Source organism: Pleurodeles waltl, chromosome 2_2 (assembly GCF_031143425.1).
Source record: "Pleurodeles waltl isolate 20211129_DDA chromosome 2_2, aPleWal1.hap1.20221129, whole genome shotgun sequence".
Lineage (NCBI taxonomy): Eukaryota > Metazoa > Chordata > Amphibia > Caudata > Salamandridae > Pleurodeles > Pleurodeles waltl.
The window spans coordinates 1,151,820,395-1,151,834,001 of NC_090439.1; positions in this window are offsets into that span (position 1 = coordinate 1,151,820,395).

Below are 13,607 nucleotides of genomic sequence, written 5' to 3' on the forward strand. Positions count from 1 at the left end.
TTCTACGGCAACATTAGTGTCAAAGCTTAATGATGTAATAGCTCAAATTCAAACATGTATGCAGTAGGAGGCATCAGCAGGGACGGGCATGTACATTTGGGTGGTGTGCATGGAGGGGATCACTGGTGTGGCCTCCATCAGTGGCTCACTAGTCCTGTCAGATGGGATTTGCTGATAATTAGCCTGCAGTACCTTTCACAGAAGAATCAATCTACAGGTGATTCCAGGCCTCAAAAAATCCAAGCCAGTGTATTATATGACCTGAGTTCCATGCAGTGAGATGGTACTATGACAATGATAGGCATAGGAAAGGATGTGGCACACTGGATGACTCTTGTGAGTGTGTGTGTGTGTAGATGAGGGAATCTCAGTGTACACAAATCGGCATTCCAGGGTCCTCTTCAGACAGGTGGGGTGTGAGCATCTGAAAGTGTGTGTAATGTTTTTAGAAAAGGGCTGACATGTAGATGGGATGTGATGTGCTGGATGCTTGTCATAGGTGTAGCACTTGTGCTGTGTATGTTCTGCTTATGTGTAACTCTAGTGACAGATAGTCATTGCAATGATAGTAAGTATTTGGAATTACTGTTGGCAAGAGTCTAGTACTACATTCCTGTTCCTGAAGCATTAGCATGTGAACTGCCTGATGTATGAGGCCTGTTTTCCCCTAGTTGAGTGATGGTGTTTTAGTTGTGTGCCATCTGCTGCGATGATCCATGTTTACTACATGTATGTGAGTCTTATGTGTGGTCCTCAGCTATTGCCCTTCAAAGGTGAACTGTACAGGATGTCTGTCATTTACATTGTGTGTGTATTTGACCATTGAATGGTGGCCATTACATGTGTGGTGTATTTGTTTTGTGTGATGATTGTTATATCATTATTGCTCAATGAGACGACATTCTTCTTCTGATATTTCAAGCTAAAGGTGGGCAGAAATGAATAGGCCAAACCATGATGTGGTGTTTATTTACAATAGTGCATTAAGTGGTGATGGTGATAATTATGCAAAGAAATTATTTACAATGTGTTGGCGCCTACGCACTCCAGCAGCCGTGTTTGCCCTCCGGTTGCAGGCCAGCATCCTCCTCTTCTTCGTCTTCAGACATGTATGGGTCTGGTTCGAGGAGGGGAATGTTCCTTTTTACACAAATGTTGTGCAATATTGCACATGTGAGTATGATCCTACAGACCATCTCAGGGAAATATAGTAGGCTACCGCCAGTGATGTCAAGGCAGCGGAACCTTGACTTGAGGATCCCAAAGGTCCGCTCGACAATGCTGCGTGTCCTCTTATGGGCCTCGTTGTATGCCCGCTCTGCAGCAGTACTCGGGTTCCCAAATGGTGTTATTAGCCATGGCTGGATGCCATAACCCTGATAAGCTGAAAGAATAACACAGAATGGGATCATGTAGATGTAGCTGGCACTATTGAAAAGACCTTTAATGGCAGTAGTTGTCTTGTGTTGTCTCTGACTCTTCTGTGTACTAATGTGACATCCTATACTTGTAGGCTATACCATCTGCATTGTTTTGTTTCCTTGGCTGAGCAAGTGTTTGTCTGCTAACCGTTTGTCAGCAGTATGTTTTGGGATTTGCAGTACAGTGTGCCCTCCCTAGCATTGTGACTTGTGATACAGGTGTCCGTGTGTCTTCACTGAGGGTGAGATGAAAGTTCCATGCACATTTAAAATTGTAAGTGTTGTTAACACGTTCATATCAAAGTACCCTGTACATCCCATAACTTGAAACGTATGCAATGTATTAATGTAAAGGTCATTGGGACACTTACAATTTGCAAGGTGACATATAGGCAACCACACTCATTAATGTCTTCACATTAGCCTGTACAGTAAATTCCGATGTGTGACAGGTTCAATGGTGAGTTAAGAAACATGGCTAGTGATATCAGGACCTCAGTGTGTTCCTGTCTAGATGTTGCTGTTGTGGTGTATGTGTTGTGTGTCCTAGAGGGTTGATGTGCAGTGTGTATATAAGTAGGTTTCTGTACTTACCAACAAGTAGCCCATTGCCATACCGTCCATCCTGGAAGTGTTGGTTGATGGTGCAGTGACGGAAGATGAATGAGTCATGTACACTCCCAGGATATTTTGCCACGATGTTGGTGATCAATCCCTGGTGATCGACTATGGCCTGCACGTTGATTGAATGTGTGTGCTTCCTGTTGCGGTGGAGGTGTTCTGTTGCAGCAGGTGGCACAAGGCGTACGTGTGTGCAGTCGATTGCACCAAGGACGTGTGGGAAGAAACTGATGAGGTAGAACCCCTGTTTTGTTTCCTGCTGCTTCTGCAGTGTGTTAGGGAAGCAGATGGGAAGGGGTGTCAGGCGAATGATGGCATCCAGTACTTTTGGCAGAAATGCAGAGAATGATGGTTGTGATATTCCGCCAACCAGGGCACCAGTTGTTTGAAATGAGCCACTTGCCAGCAGGTGAAGTACGGCAAGCAGCTTTGTTTCTGTTGGGATGGTGTGGGGTGTCACTAAAGTGGGGGCCAACTGCGGTTCAATGTTGCGCAGCAGCTGCTGAATGGCCTGCCAGTTCAACGGGTACCTCTGTATGATGTCGTGTTCCCTGAGGCCATGCAGGGTTGTTCTTGGGCGGAATATCCTCTCCTGCCTTCTACGCTGCCTTTGGGGTCCCTGCTGGTGTTGTGGTAGCTGCTGTTGTTGCTGCTGGGCTCTGCGTCTATGTGCACGCTGGATAAGAATCACCTCCATTTCTCCCTGTTGCTGCTCTGCTGTTTGTTCTGTGTGTTCTGATTAAATACAGGTGTGTTTGCCCCATTTAAACGCCTGCTCTGACCCAGGCGTTAAATTTTGACGCACATCGGGCTGTGCGTCATTATTTTGCTCCGCCTCCCTGCCGAGAGTCATTTTTGCCCGGAAGCATAAATAAGACGCACAGCAGTTTACGTTGTTTTTTGGACGGGAACGCCTACCCTGCAAATCATTAATGCAGGGCGGGTTGCCGCATCCAAGAAATGACGCACACGGCGGAATTTTGTCGTCCGCGGGCTCAGGCGTCAGAGTTTAAATATGGGGCAACGTTTGCACTGATTGTGGTGCAAACGGAGCATAAATATGCCCCTAAGTTGATGGTTTGATAGTTTGCTGGCATTCAACCATATCCCACACAAGGAAAAAACAGAATCAAAGAGGATCCCTAACATCAGACAGGTTGTATTTTCTTGGAGTCATCATATTAAGATTTTTATATACGTAGTGTGTCAAAATTCAAGAAAATCCCTGCATGTTTGTGTCCTGGCAGGGATATATATAAAATAGCTGTCCATCCACACCTAAAACTACCGCAGCAATCCAGTATGATATTCTGGTCTCGGGATGACTTTGCAGTATTTGCTCAGGTACTTTAATTCTTTGCCTGAGAAAGAAACACACTAAGGACAGAGCAATAATTTGTTTTTTTTTCGAAAAAGTCCATACTCTAAGTCTGAATGTTGTAGTGTTTGATATCAAAAGACTTACAAAGTAGCAACTGCTGATACATATACAATAAACACAATATTTTATATGAATACTGTTATTTCTAATTTACTCTAGATACCTTCTGAGCGGTCCCATCAGGATATCGGTAAGCAAACACTACAGGGGACTAGATGCACAATTGTGCAAAGGACATCTGGGAAAGGCTAGCTGTAAACTTCTTCAGGACAATCAGAGACATTACATGCCATATTATTCTATGTCGCTGTATAATATAAAACATTCATCCCTTTATTTACACTGAGATGCAGTAGTTACCTGCTTTCTGCACTGTTGACACTTTTCTGGTAGTTGGAACAACTAGATCACCCGCAAAGAGGAAAACAGAAAATTAATGCCAGATGTAGAGATTCCAAGCAATGCATTTAGATAAAAATATTTTACTTTTTTCAACTATTTCCAGGCCAGTCTAGAATGGATTTTGGGTTTTGTAGAAAAACAAAGATGGTTCTAAAATGCGCCGTCTATAATCAGAACTGATGATAATACAATGATTAATGCTGTTATTACTTTGAAACAAATGTGGCAAAGATCATAGAGCAACATAGAATGTGGAACTTTACAAAGTTTTTGGACAACCTTTGGACACTGTTTAATTTTGTTGGAGACAATCTTTGTAACGTCTACAATGCATATAAATCATCAAAAATGCACTCTACTAATAAAGAGAGCGGGAAAGCATGAAATATGTACATGTAGTTATGGGCATACATTTATATATCTATTTGTATATACACATGCATACTACTATATAGGCTTATTACAAATAGAGCCTCTGTCTCTCTGCAGTAAGGTGGGCACAACACTTCATAGGAAAGCTAAACTTGAAATTTCATAAACTTTTACCTCAATTTACCAATTTGCACAAATTATCTGCTGAACTGTATTTAAAATTACTACTTTCAAACTGGCAAAGTTGTAGTATGTTCTAAACGGTGAAAGTGTAAACTTTGACCTGGGATGTTAGGCAAGGGAGCAGGTAGAATTCACACGTGAAATTGCATGGGTACATTCTTGGAAAACATAGCAAGTGTTTTATGAAAGTGTACCAGCTTTCATATGCATGTAGTTCTCTATGCCACAAAGAGCTTGCTGACATTTTTGGATTTGACCTCTGTAATGAGAGAACATGATGGTAATCGCCCACAACACTATAGCCTGAAGTTGTTTTCCTGTACTTGGTAAAAACAGTGATTATAGAATAAGGTTTGAGTTTAACAAAACAGCATTATGTGAGCAAGCACAGCAGGTGGCTGTATGCATCTTAACATTGGATCCAACCTTGCACAAAACAATGGTACTGCATGGATGTCCTAATGGCAATACCAAATACTACTTAAAAGTGGAACATAGGAAAGGAGTTATCCTTTCCTGCAGTTCCATTTTTCTAAAGTACTCAGTATGAATCCTGTGCTACTAAGAAATTTGTAACATTATGACACTTTTCCAACACTGTTTGAAAATCCATTTTTTGTGTGGTCACCTGTTCATCTGCTGACTGGTATTTCTGTTTTTTCTTCTCTGCACACGCAGGAACTGCTGGTCATGTCTCAATGTATGTGCTTTGACCCTTAAATATGACAAAATTGGCTAATAACCAATTTGCCCATTTGACATACCAGTAAGGTCCTATTATATGGTGCAGAAGATATACCAGTGACATGGACGTTATTCATGACTGGTGAACGATAGCACACACATTGTCATTCACTAGGCTGATAAGCAGAATATGGGTTCAGGCCTACATGGGTAGGTTGACTGGTGCTGCATTTAAACCTGCTGGTGAATCTGTCAAAATAAACTTTTTTGACAGAAAGAGGTCTACTTTGATATATTCAGTCATGCTACATGTACGTTTTAGACTATATTTTAGGTTGCTATAATTCAAACGACGGAGATGTAAACATTTCCAATTAATTGCAGTAGTTGGATTTTATATAAATACACAGAAGAGAACCATTTATTAACGGACGAGGAGGAAGGCATCACTGGTTGCCGGGTGCAGGAGCTCTTTAAACAAAACTTCGCACTCCTGTTGTCGCGGGAAGCGCATTGGCCGCGAGGAGGAAGGCGTCACTGGTTGCCGGGGCAGGAGCCCTTTAAACAAAACTTCGCGCTCGCGCTATCGCGGGACGCGCGCCGGCGGCGCCCAGGCCAAGGGCGGGCCCGTCATGCGCCCGTCATCGCCAGGAGGAGACTGGACTGGGCCACCCCTCTTTAATCTTTGGTATTTGGGACCAATACCTCTTAACCCTGCGGTCTAAGGCTAAAGGGCAAAAGGACTGTAAGAAGCCTCACTCTTTCAGGGCTGCCTAGGACCCCTCCTCCCCTGCCTAGCCTGCCCAACTTGATAGGGTGCGCAAGGCCCTAGGGTATCCTAAGTGACTTGAGCAAGAGAGGTCATACCATTATATACGACAAATAGTCATTTTGAGCAAGCTATGACTCTTGTGAATATCTGCTGAACTAGGGCAGCGCAGCGCAGTGACTTGAGGCTGGCTAATCTATCTGATTTCCCCCTCCGTTATTACCTAAACAGGAATCCTGTCACCAGATATAATATGGGTAAAAGGAAGCATTTTAAATCAAATAATTCAGCAAACCTATAAGATGGTACTTCTATATTAAAATATATTTCAGTGTCGATGGGCTTGATAGATAAACAAATTGCCAATGTCGAAGAGAAAATGTTGCGGTCTAAAGATCAATCCCATGAACCACCAGAAACTCCAGAACTACTTAATAAGCCCCTATCTAATGAACATGGGGACGAGTATACAGAAGCAAAATATACTAACGGATGTATCAGAGATACCTCTAATATAATTTACTCCCTGGATGAATTCTCTCCTGTTGCTAAACGACCAAGAAAACCGGAGGTGGGCCTGGAAGACAGGAATAAAAAAAAAAAACAGTGATAGATATAACAACCACTCCGGTTATAAAACATCCCAAGAAACCACTCCGGAAGAAATCGTCAAATAGTGTAGGAGATCTGACTAGATCACTCCTTATAAATCTCCACGAGTTAGTAAATACCCTGAAATCATCCATTAGGGCCACCCTCAACTCCATGCTGGAGCGTTTAAAGGGGGTGGAGAATAATCTTGAGGCAGGCCTAGGATTAATAAAGACTTTACACCGGGAAGATTCATACCCAGTACTAAAGGATCCTAATACATCATCACTGATCCCAGAGCGAGAAAATAACACTCAACTTCCCCTTCAAAATAGGAGAAACGGTACATACTCGAATCTAAACCCCCTAAGAAAAACATTAATACAACCATCAATATCCAACTTGAATCAAACTTCCCGGCCTTCACCCTCCGTTACTACAGCTTATAATTTTCCTCCTGAACAAATAACCTCAAACCCTAGACTATTCAAGAGAGTAGGCATCAGTCCATCTAGGACAATGACCACTCAGTCCCATGTAAACTCTGGGAGGAACACCTTTAGTAGGACCAAATCCTCGAATTTACTACATCTGCCAAGTGACTAACTACATCTCCCCCCAGAGGCTACACCTTACGTAGTGGTCTTGGCTAATGTCCCACCCCTAAACGATCAGCAGCAAGAATCATGGACGGCCCTGAGAAATAAGGCCCTTAACTGGACAGGAGTTCGTCTGAGTTCGGGAATGGTCGGGCCCCTTTTCAAAGACATAAAACTGGTTAGAAGAATTAAGTGGATAGGAAGCAGTAAGAAAGTGCTGGAAGGAGATTGTGTGGTCCTCTCATTCAGCTCACCAAACTTAGTAGACAGAATTATCTCTGAGCTAGGAGCCAGACAAGTCACTTCCCAAGGTATCTCGCTACTACCCTTAGGTCTCTTTTTATCAAAGACCAGTGGGGTATAACCTTATAAATCCACAACATGTAAGAGCATCTCTAAATACACCAGACCCCCTTACAGGGTGTAACAGATTCCACCCTCTTACGACTCTAGAAGATATAGATTGACTTGACAAGAATCAGACAGTTTCCTCAGATGAGCTAGCCCAGGTAGCATATAAATCAGGGCGGGTTTTAAATAAAGAACACACATCTCACACAACGGACCCTATAAGAAATAGGATTCAATCCTACTTAAATCAGAGGAGCCCCCCTAGAAACATAATCCATCCACCCGACTGTGTTCTATCTCCCTGTTTATCAAAGAACCAGTATGGTATTCCTAAACAGAAAGCAGAGTTAGCTTTACTGTTCTGGAACATTGCAGGTCTAACGAACAAGATAGGCAATGAGACCTAGGTGAACTTCATAGAAGAATATTCATGCATCTGTCTCCAAGAGGCATGGTTATTAAGTCCTCTCCATATTAATGGCTATAAAACATTTCACTTGCCAGCCGCTCAGTCCAGATACGGTAGACCAAAAGGGGGTCTGTGTATATATATTTCTAACAAGTTACGAGTACAGAATCTAGAGATTAAATTTACGAGCTCGTTCTATCAAATGATAGAGGGTAACTTGGATCATAAGACCCATCTAGTCATTATTAACTTTTATAATAACGCAGCCCCTGGTGAGCTCTCCAATATTCTAACGGAGATGGGAGATAATCTAAAACAAATAAGTGCAAATAATAACCGTGAGATCTTCATGATCTGGGGCGGCGATTTTAACGTCCACCCCTGTAAAGAAACCTCAGATAAGGTATGTGGCTTGGATCCTGAAGGTGTTGGTTTAAGACTTCATTTTGCTCATAACACCCAAGGAGATGCAATGAATTCACTAGCTCAAATCCATAACCTATCCTTTGTAAACGAACTATATTCTGATGAAACACAGTTTAAACCAACTTACAATGGAAGGGGTGCGAATACTGTGATTGATTATGTTTTAATGTCAACTCACTTTGCATACTACCTCATGAATTATGCTATGCACGACATAGCAATTAGTGACCATTATCCCCAGACTCTGAACCTCTCATTAACTCCCCTCAAACCAGATAGGGATGACAGGGCCACTCTGGTAGATGATATTGAATTAGCACCGCGCAATGGATATACCCTGAAATAGTCTCAGACAGACTCCAAGTCTCTGTTGAAACAGTTATTATGTAACTGCAAGCTCGCTTTTGAAGACTGTTTAAGTGAGAATCTAGATCCAGGGCGATGCTTAAGTGCTTTTACATTGATCATGCAAACCATAAAAGAAGCCCTTAGTATCAGAGGTGGTAAGCCGGGACAAGCACATAGGAATCTGAAAAAGGCTCTAACAGCCCCAAATAAATCTACAACAGACATACACCAGTGCAGACAAGAATACAAAACAGCAATGAAGGAAAGGAAATTGACCCTAAAAATATCTCCGTGGGAGACTCTACACACAGCTAGCCGTACAAAAGATAACATCCTCTTTTGGAAAACAATCAATTCTCCTGTGTTTGGGGACAGAGATTCACCCAGGATGGAAATAGCAATTTCCAAAGAGGATTGGATTGCATATTTTTCTAAAATATATTCGCTGGATAGCGATTTGAGGCCTACAGTTCCTGTACACAATCAAGGTCTCCAGGAAGGTACACGTCTGACCATAATCCCGCAATTTAGCCTTGAGGAGGTAGAGGAAGCCATAACTCTAAGTAAATCAGGGAAAGCTCCGGGCCCCGATGGCGTTCCGATTGATTTATACAAGGCAAATATCCAGCTATGGGGGCCCGTATTGATGCAGACATTGAGGGCTATCTGCATACGAGGTCCCTTACCATCCTGGCGAGACTCCAATATCATTCCAATATAACAAAGGTGATCGTCTTAACCCAGCCTGTTACAGGCCAATCTCCTTGTTCGACACAACGGCTAAACTAGTAGGGAGAATTATCTTGAACAGGTTGCAAATACGGGCGGAAGAAAAGAATGCTTTATCTTCTGTCCAGTATGGTTTCCGGAAAGGAATTGGGACAGTGGAGCAAAGCCTGAACTTAAGTATTATTATTGGAAAGTATACAAGGATTAGAGAAAGCAACCTGCATCTGGCTTTTATTGACCTAACATCGGCATTTGACTGTGTACTACATGATAAGTTATGGGATATCTTAAGCAACATGGGGGTAGAACCAGCCATAATTCAGTTTATACGTGAAATGTACACAGGGTGTCGAGCAAGAGTGAGCTAAAAGGGGAATGTACTCACCCTTTTGGCATACATAGAGGCGTGCGCCAAGGTTGTGTTCTTGCCCCGTTCTTGTTCTCAATGTATATAAATAATTTGGAAAAAGTATTGGCTAGTGACTGCAAAGATCTCCCCCCAATAGGTAATCGCGCTGTCCCGGTACTACTCTACGCAGATGACGCAGTTTTAATGGCCAGAACCCCGCTAGCTCTTCAAAAACCTTTAACTACTTGCATCACATTTATGTCACAATTGGGACTCACCGTCAATCGCTCAAAAACGTTTATTTTGAACTGTGGCGGGAAACGCGGCAAGTCTTATAATATTACTACCGCGGATGGGAGGGTAGAAACCGCGCAAAACTTCTCATATCTTGGCATAATGTTTGACAAACAGGGCTCCTGGCCTAACTGTAGGAAAATGAAACAAGCCCAGCTTATCAAAACAACGGTGGCCTTAAGGCTTTTTTCTAAAAGGATAGGGGGGTTACCCCACCGAACATGATAAAAATGTATAAAGCTAAGTGCACCCCGTCCGTTATGTACGGGTCTGGAATTTGGGGATATACTAATTGTACCCAAGTGCAGACGGTGGAAAATGATTTTATAAGACAGCTATTGATGGTACCAAACGGTTCATCATCATACATTGTCCACTCTGAACTGGGGCTCCCCTTCATCACAGACTTGATAAAGATTCAACCATTAATGTTATGGCATAAAGTTTGGACCTCGGAATATACTGATCTAAATAAGGCCATCCTGACTGACTGCATGAAGTCCACATACGCAGCAAGGGTGCCTTGGTTAAGATATATTATGACATTCTTGGAAAATATGGGAAACAAAGTTTTTTATACAATCCCAGCTTCGCTGGGGAAAATCTCTAGGGAGGACCTGAGTGCTCTGGTACTAAAATATCTAGAAGATTCACGATGGGAGGCTGAATCAAAAAAGCCCACCGTCATTCACAATCAAATAATTTTGTCGACGGAGGGCATACAGCCTTATTTGTCGAATGTGGTAAACCCCTGCCACCGTTTTGTTCTCACCAGACTGAGGTTAGATATATTTCATCGCCTAGTAACCTTCCCTACTATGAACAATTGGAGTACCACGCTGAAGCCCTGTCCATGTGATGCAAAGTCACCTCAAACTACAATTCACGTGGTCCTATTTTGTAAATTTTATGCTAAGCAGAGAAAACGCCTAGTAGTCCCCCTCTTAAGGATAATCAACACGCCTCAGTGTCGCGCCGCGTATGCCAGTCTCCAGGTGCTATCCTCTATTGAGATGTGCGGAACCTTGGCTAAATTTTTATGCTCCGTATTAAATACAAGAAAGCTTATGGGGGTAGCGTTGTAATTTTATATCTAGTTTATTAATGGATTGCAACTATGTTTTTTTTTTTAAGATATCTTAATTTCGCTGATTGTATGTATCCTTTTATTATTTTAATTTAAATTTTATCTTATTTATTGCATACTGAAATGTATAATATTTGATACTTTTATGACTTGTTGAAAGTCGAATAAAGTTTGTACTACAACTATTAACTGACAATTTGTCTGCTTGAAGCTTAAATACGCTAATTATCATTAGCCGGCCTGTTGTTTCCTTTCCATTCAGCACTGTATTCTTGATGAGAAGTGAAACTGGTCTTAGAACAGAAAGAATGGTTTGAGCCTTTTGGTATGAAAACCTGTTATAAGGTATGTTACTCATGCTCTTCAAGAAAGGAGAGCTGGGAAAGGTTCAGGATCTTCAATAACTTGTAAAGGATCAGGGTGAAGCTTACAAGTTGAAAGTAACATGTCCACTGGCACCGGAGGAAAAGATGTCCTTGGATCCCGAAACCAATATAGCCAACCTGGTTCCAATCCAGTGAGGTGAAGAGATGGTCCCAGATCCAATTTTGTTTGGTTGAGAAAGAGCCAACCGCCCATTTTCCTATACACACTCCTGGCTCAGGAGCCTATTCCTGTGACAGAGTAATTCTGCCATGCTGGAATTAACTAGGAATAGTACAATGTGGGATAGCGCAAACAAGATGTACTGAAAAATAGGGAATGTTTGCCCTTGGAACTTATTACCCACTGGTCAGGGACTATTGATGAGTCAACCTACCCACTGTCTCTTAGTTTCAACAAGGTGGCTCTTGACTGACTGCAAATGAGAATTTTTTTAGACCTGTGGAAGTAGAAAATCATACTGCACATCGTATTTGTGACCTGCCAGGACCGCTGAATGACTCTACTTGTTTTTCTTTACACGCATGACTAAGAAGTAGATTGCATTTCTCAGATGTCTGACCTCTTGTATGCCTGGAGGGACATCAACATTTGCAAATGATCTTTTCCTCAAGTGACCAGCTGAGCACTGTGCACAAAACCTCAGAAAAACGGCATACACATTTGAAAGTTTCAAACGGCCAAATTGGGTTGAGTATTTCCAAGAAGTAATGGGAAAGGTTGCAATTGGATGTCCAACAAGTAGTTATTAAACTTAAAATGTATCTTAACAGGCTTTTAATGGCATGAGCTAGTCTACTACAAATAAAAAAGCACCCAATGTCATTTGCATGCAGTTTGCACTGCCACATACTGCCCACTGATACCTCAAGTTTAAAGACATTTGAAAAAGGAATGGAAAGGAATGGAAGTCCGATGACCTCAAGACTGTAGTGACTTTTAGTTAAAGTCCTACATTTGGTGACAACACATGTTATTAATAAGTCTTCGAGGAACATGATACAACATCATTAGAGCTTAGACAGCAGACTGTGGAGTGCATAGGGACAGAGACACTGATTTGCACTAAACAATATAGATACACTTATGATATAAAGATAATTTCAAGGACCTCTTGAAAAAAAAAAAAATGGATAGGATGTTAGTTGACCTACAGTTACCTTTCTTCCAAGGTGGGGTTCAGCAGTCGTGCTCTATGGACAAAACTGGAACATTGCTTTTCATATTGAAGGTCATCTTAGAGGCTAAGTTGATAGTTTGCTGGCATTCAACCATATCCCATACAAGGAAAAATCAGAATCAAAGAGGATCCCTAACATCAGACAGGTTGTATTTTCTTGGAGTCATCATATTAAGATTTTTATATACGTAGTGTGTCAAAATTGAAGAAAATCCCTGCATGTTTGTAACCTAGCAGGGAGATATCAAAAATAGCTGTCCCGCCACACCTAAAACTACTGCAGCAATCCACTATGATATTCTGGTCTCTGGCAGACTTTGCAGTATTTGCTCAGGTACTTTAATTCTTTGCCTGAGAGAGAAACACACTAAGGGCAGAACAAGAATTTGTTTTTTTTCTAAAAAGTCCATACTCTAAGTCTGAATGTTGTAGTGTTTGATATAAAAAAACTTACAAAGTAGCAACTGGTGATACATATACAATAAACACAATATTTTATATGAATACTGTTAAGTAGTTATTTCTAATTCACGCTAGATACCTTCTGAGCTGTTCCATCAGGATATTCGGTAAGCAAACAATGGAGGGGACTAGATGCACAATTTTGCAAAGGACATCTGGAAAAGGCTAGCTGTAAACTTATTCAGGACAATCAGACACATTACATGCCATATGATTCTATGTCGCTGTGTAATATAAAACATTCATCCCTTTATTTACTCTGAGATGCAGTAGTTATCTGCTTTCTGCACTGTTGCCACTTTTCTAGTAGTTGGAACAACTAGATCACCCGCAAAGAGGGAAACAGAAATTTAATGCAAGATGTTGAGATTCCAAGCAATGTATTTAGATGAAAATATTTTATTTTTTTCAACTATTTCCAGGCCAGTCTAGAATGGATTTTAGGTTGAGTAGAAAAACATAGATGGTTCTAAAATGCTCCGTCTATAATCAGAACTGATGATAATACAATGATTAATGCTGTTATTACTTTGAAACGAATGTGGCAAAGATCATAGAGCAACAG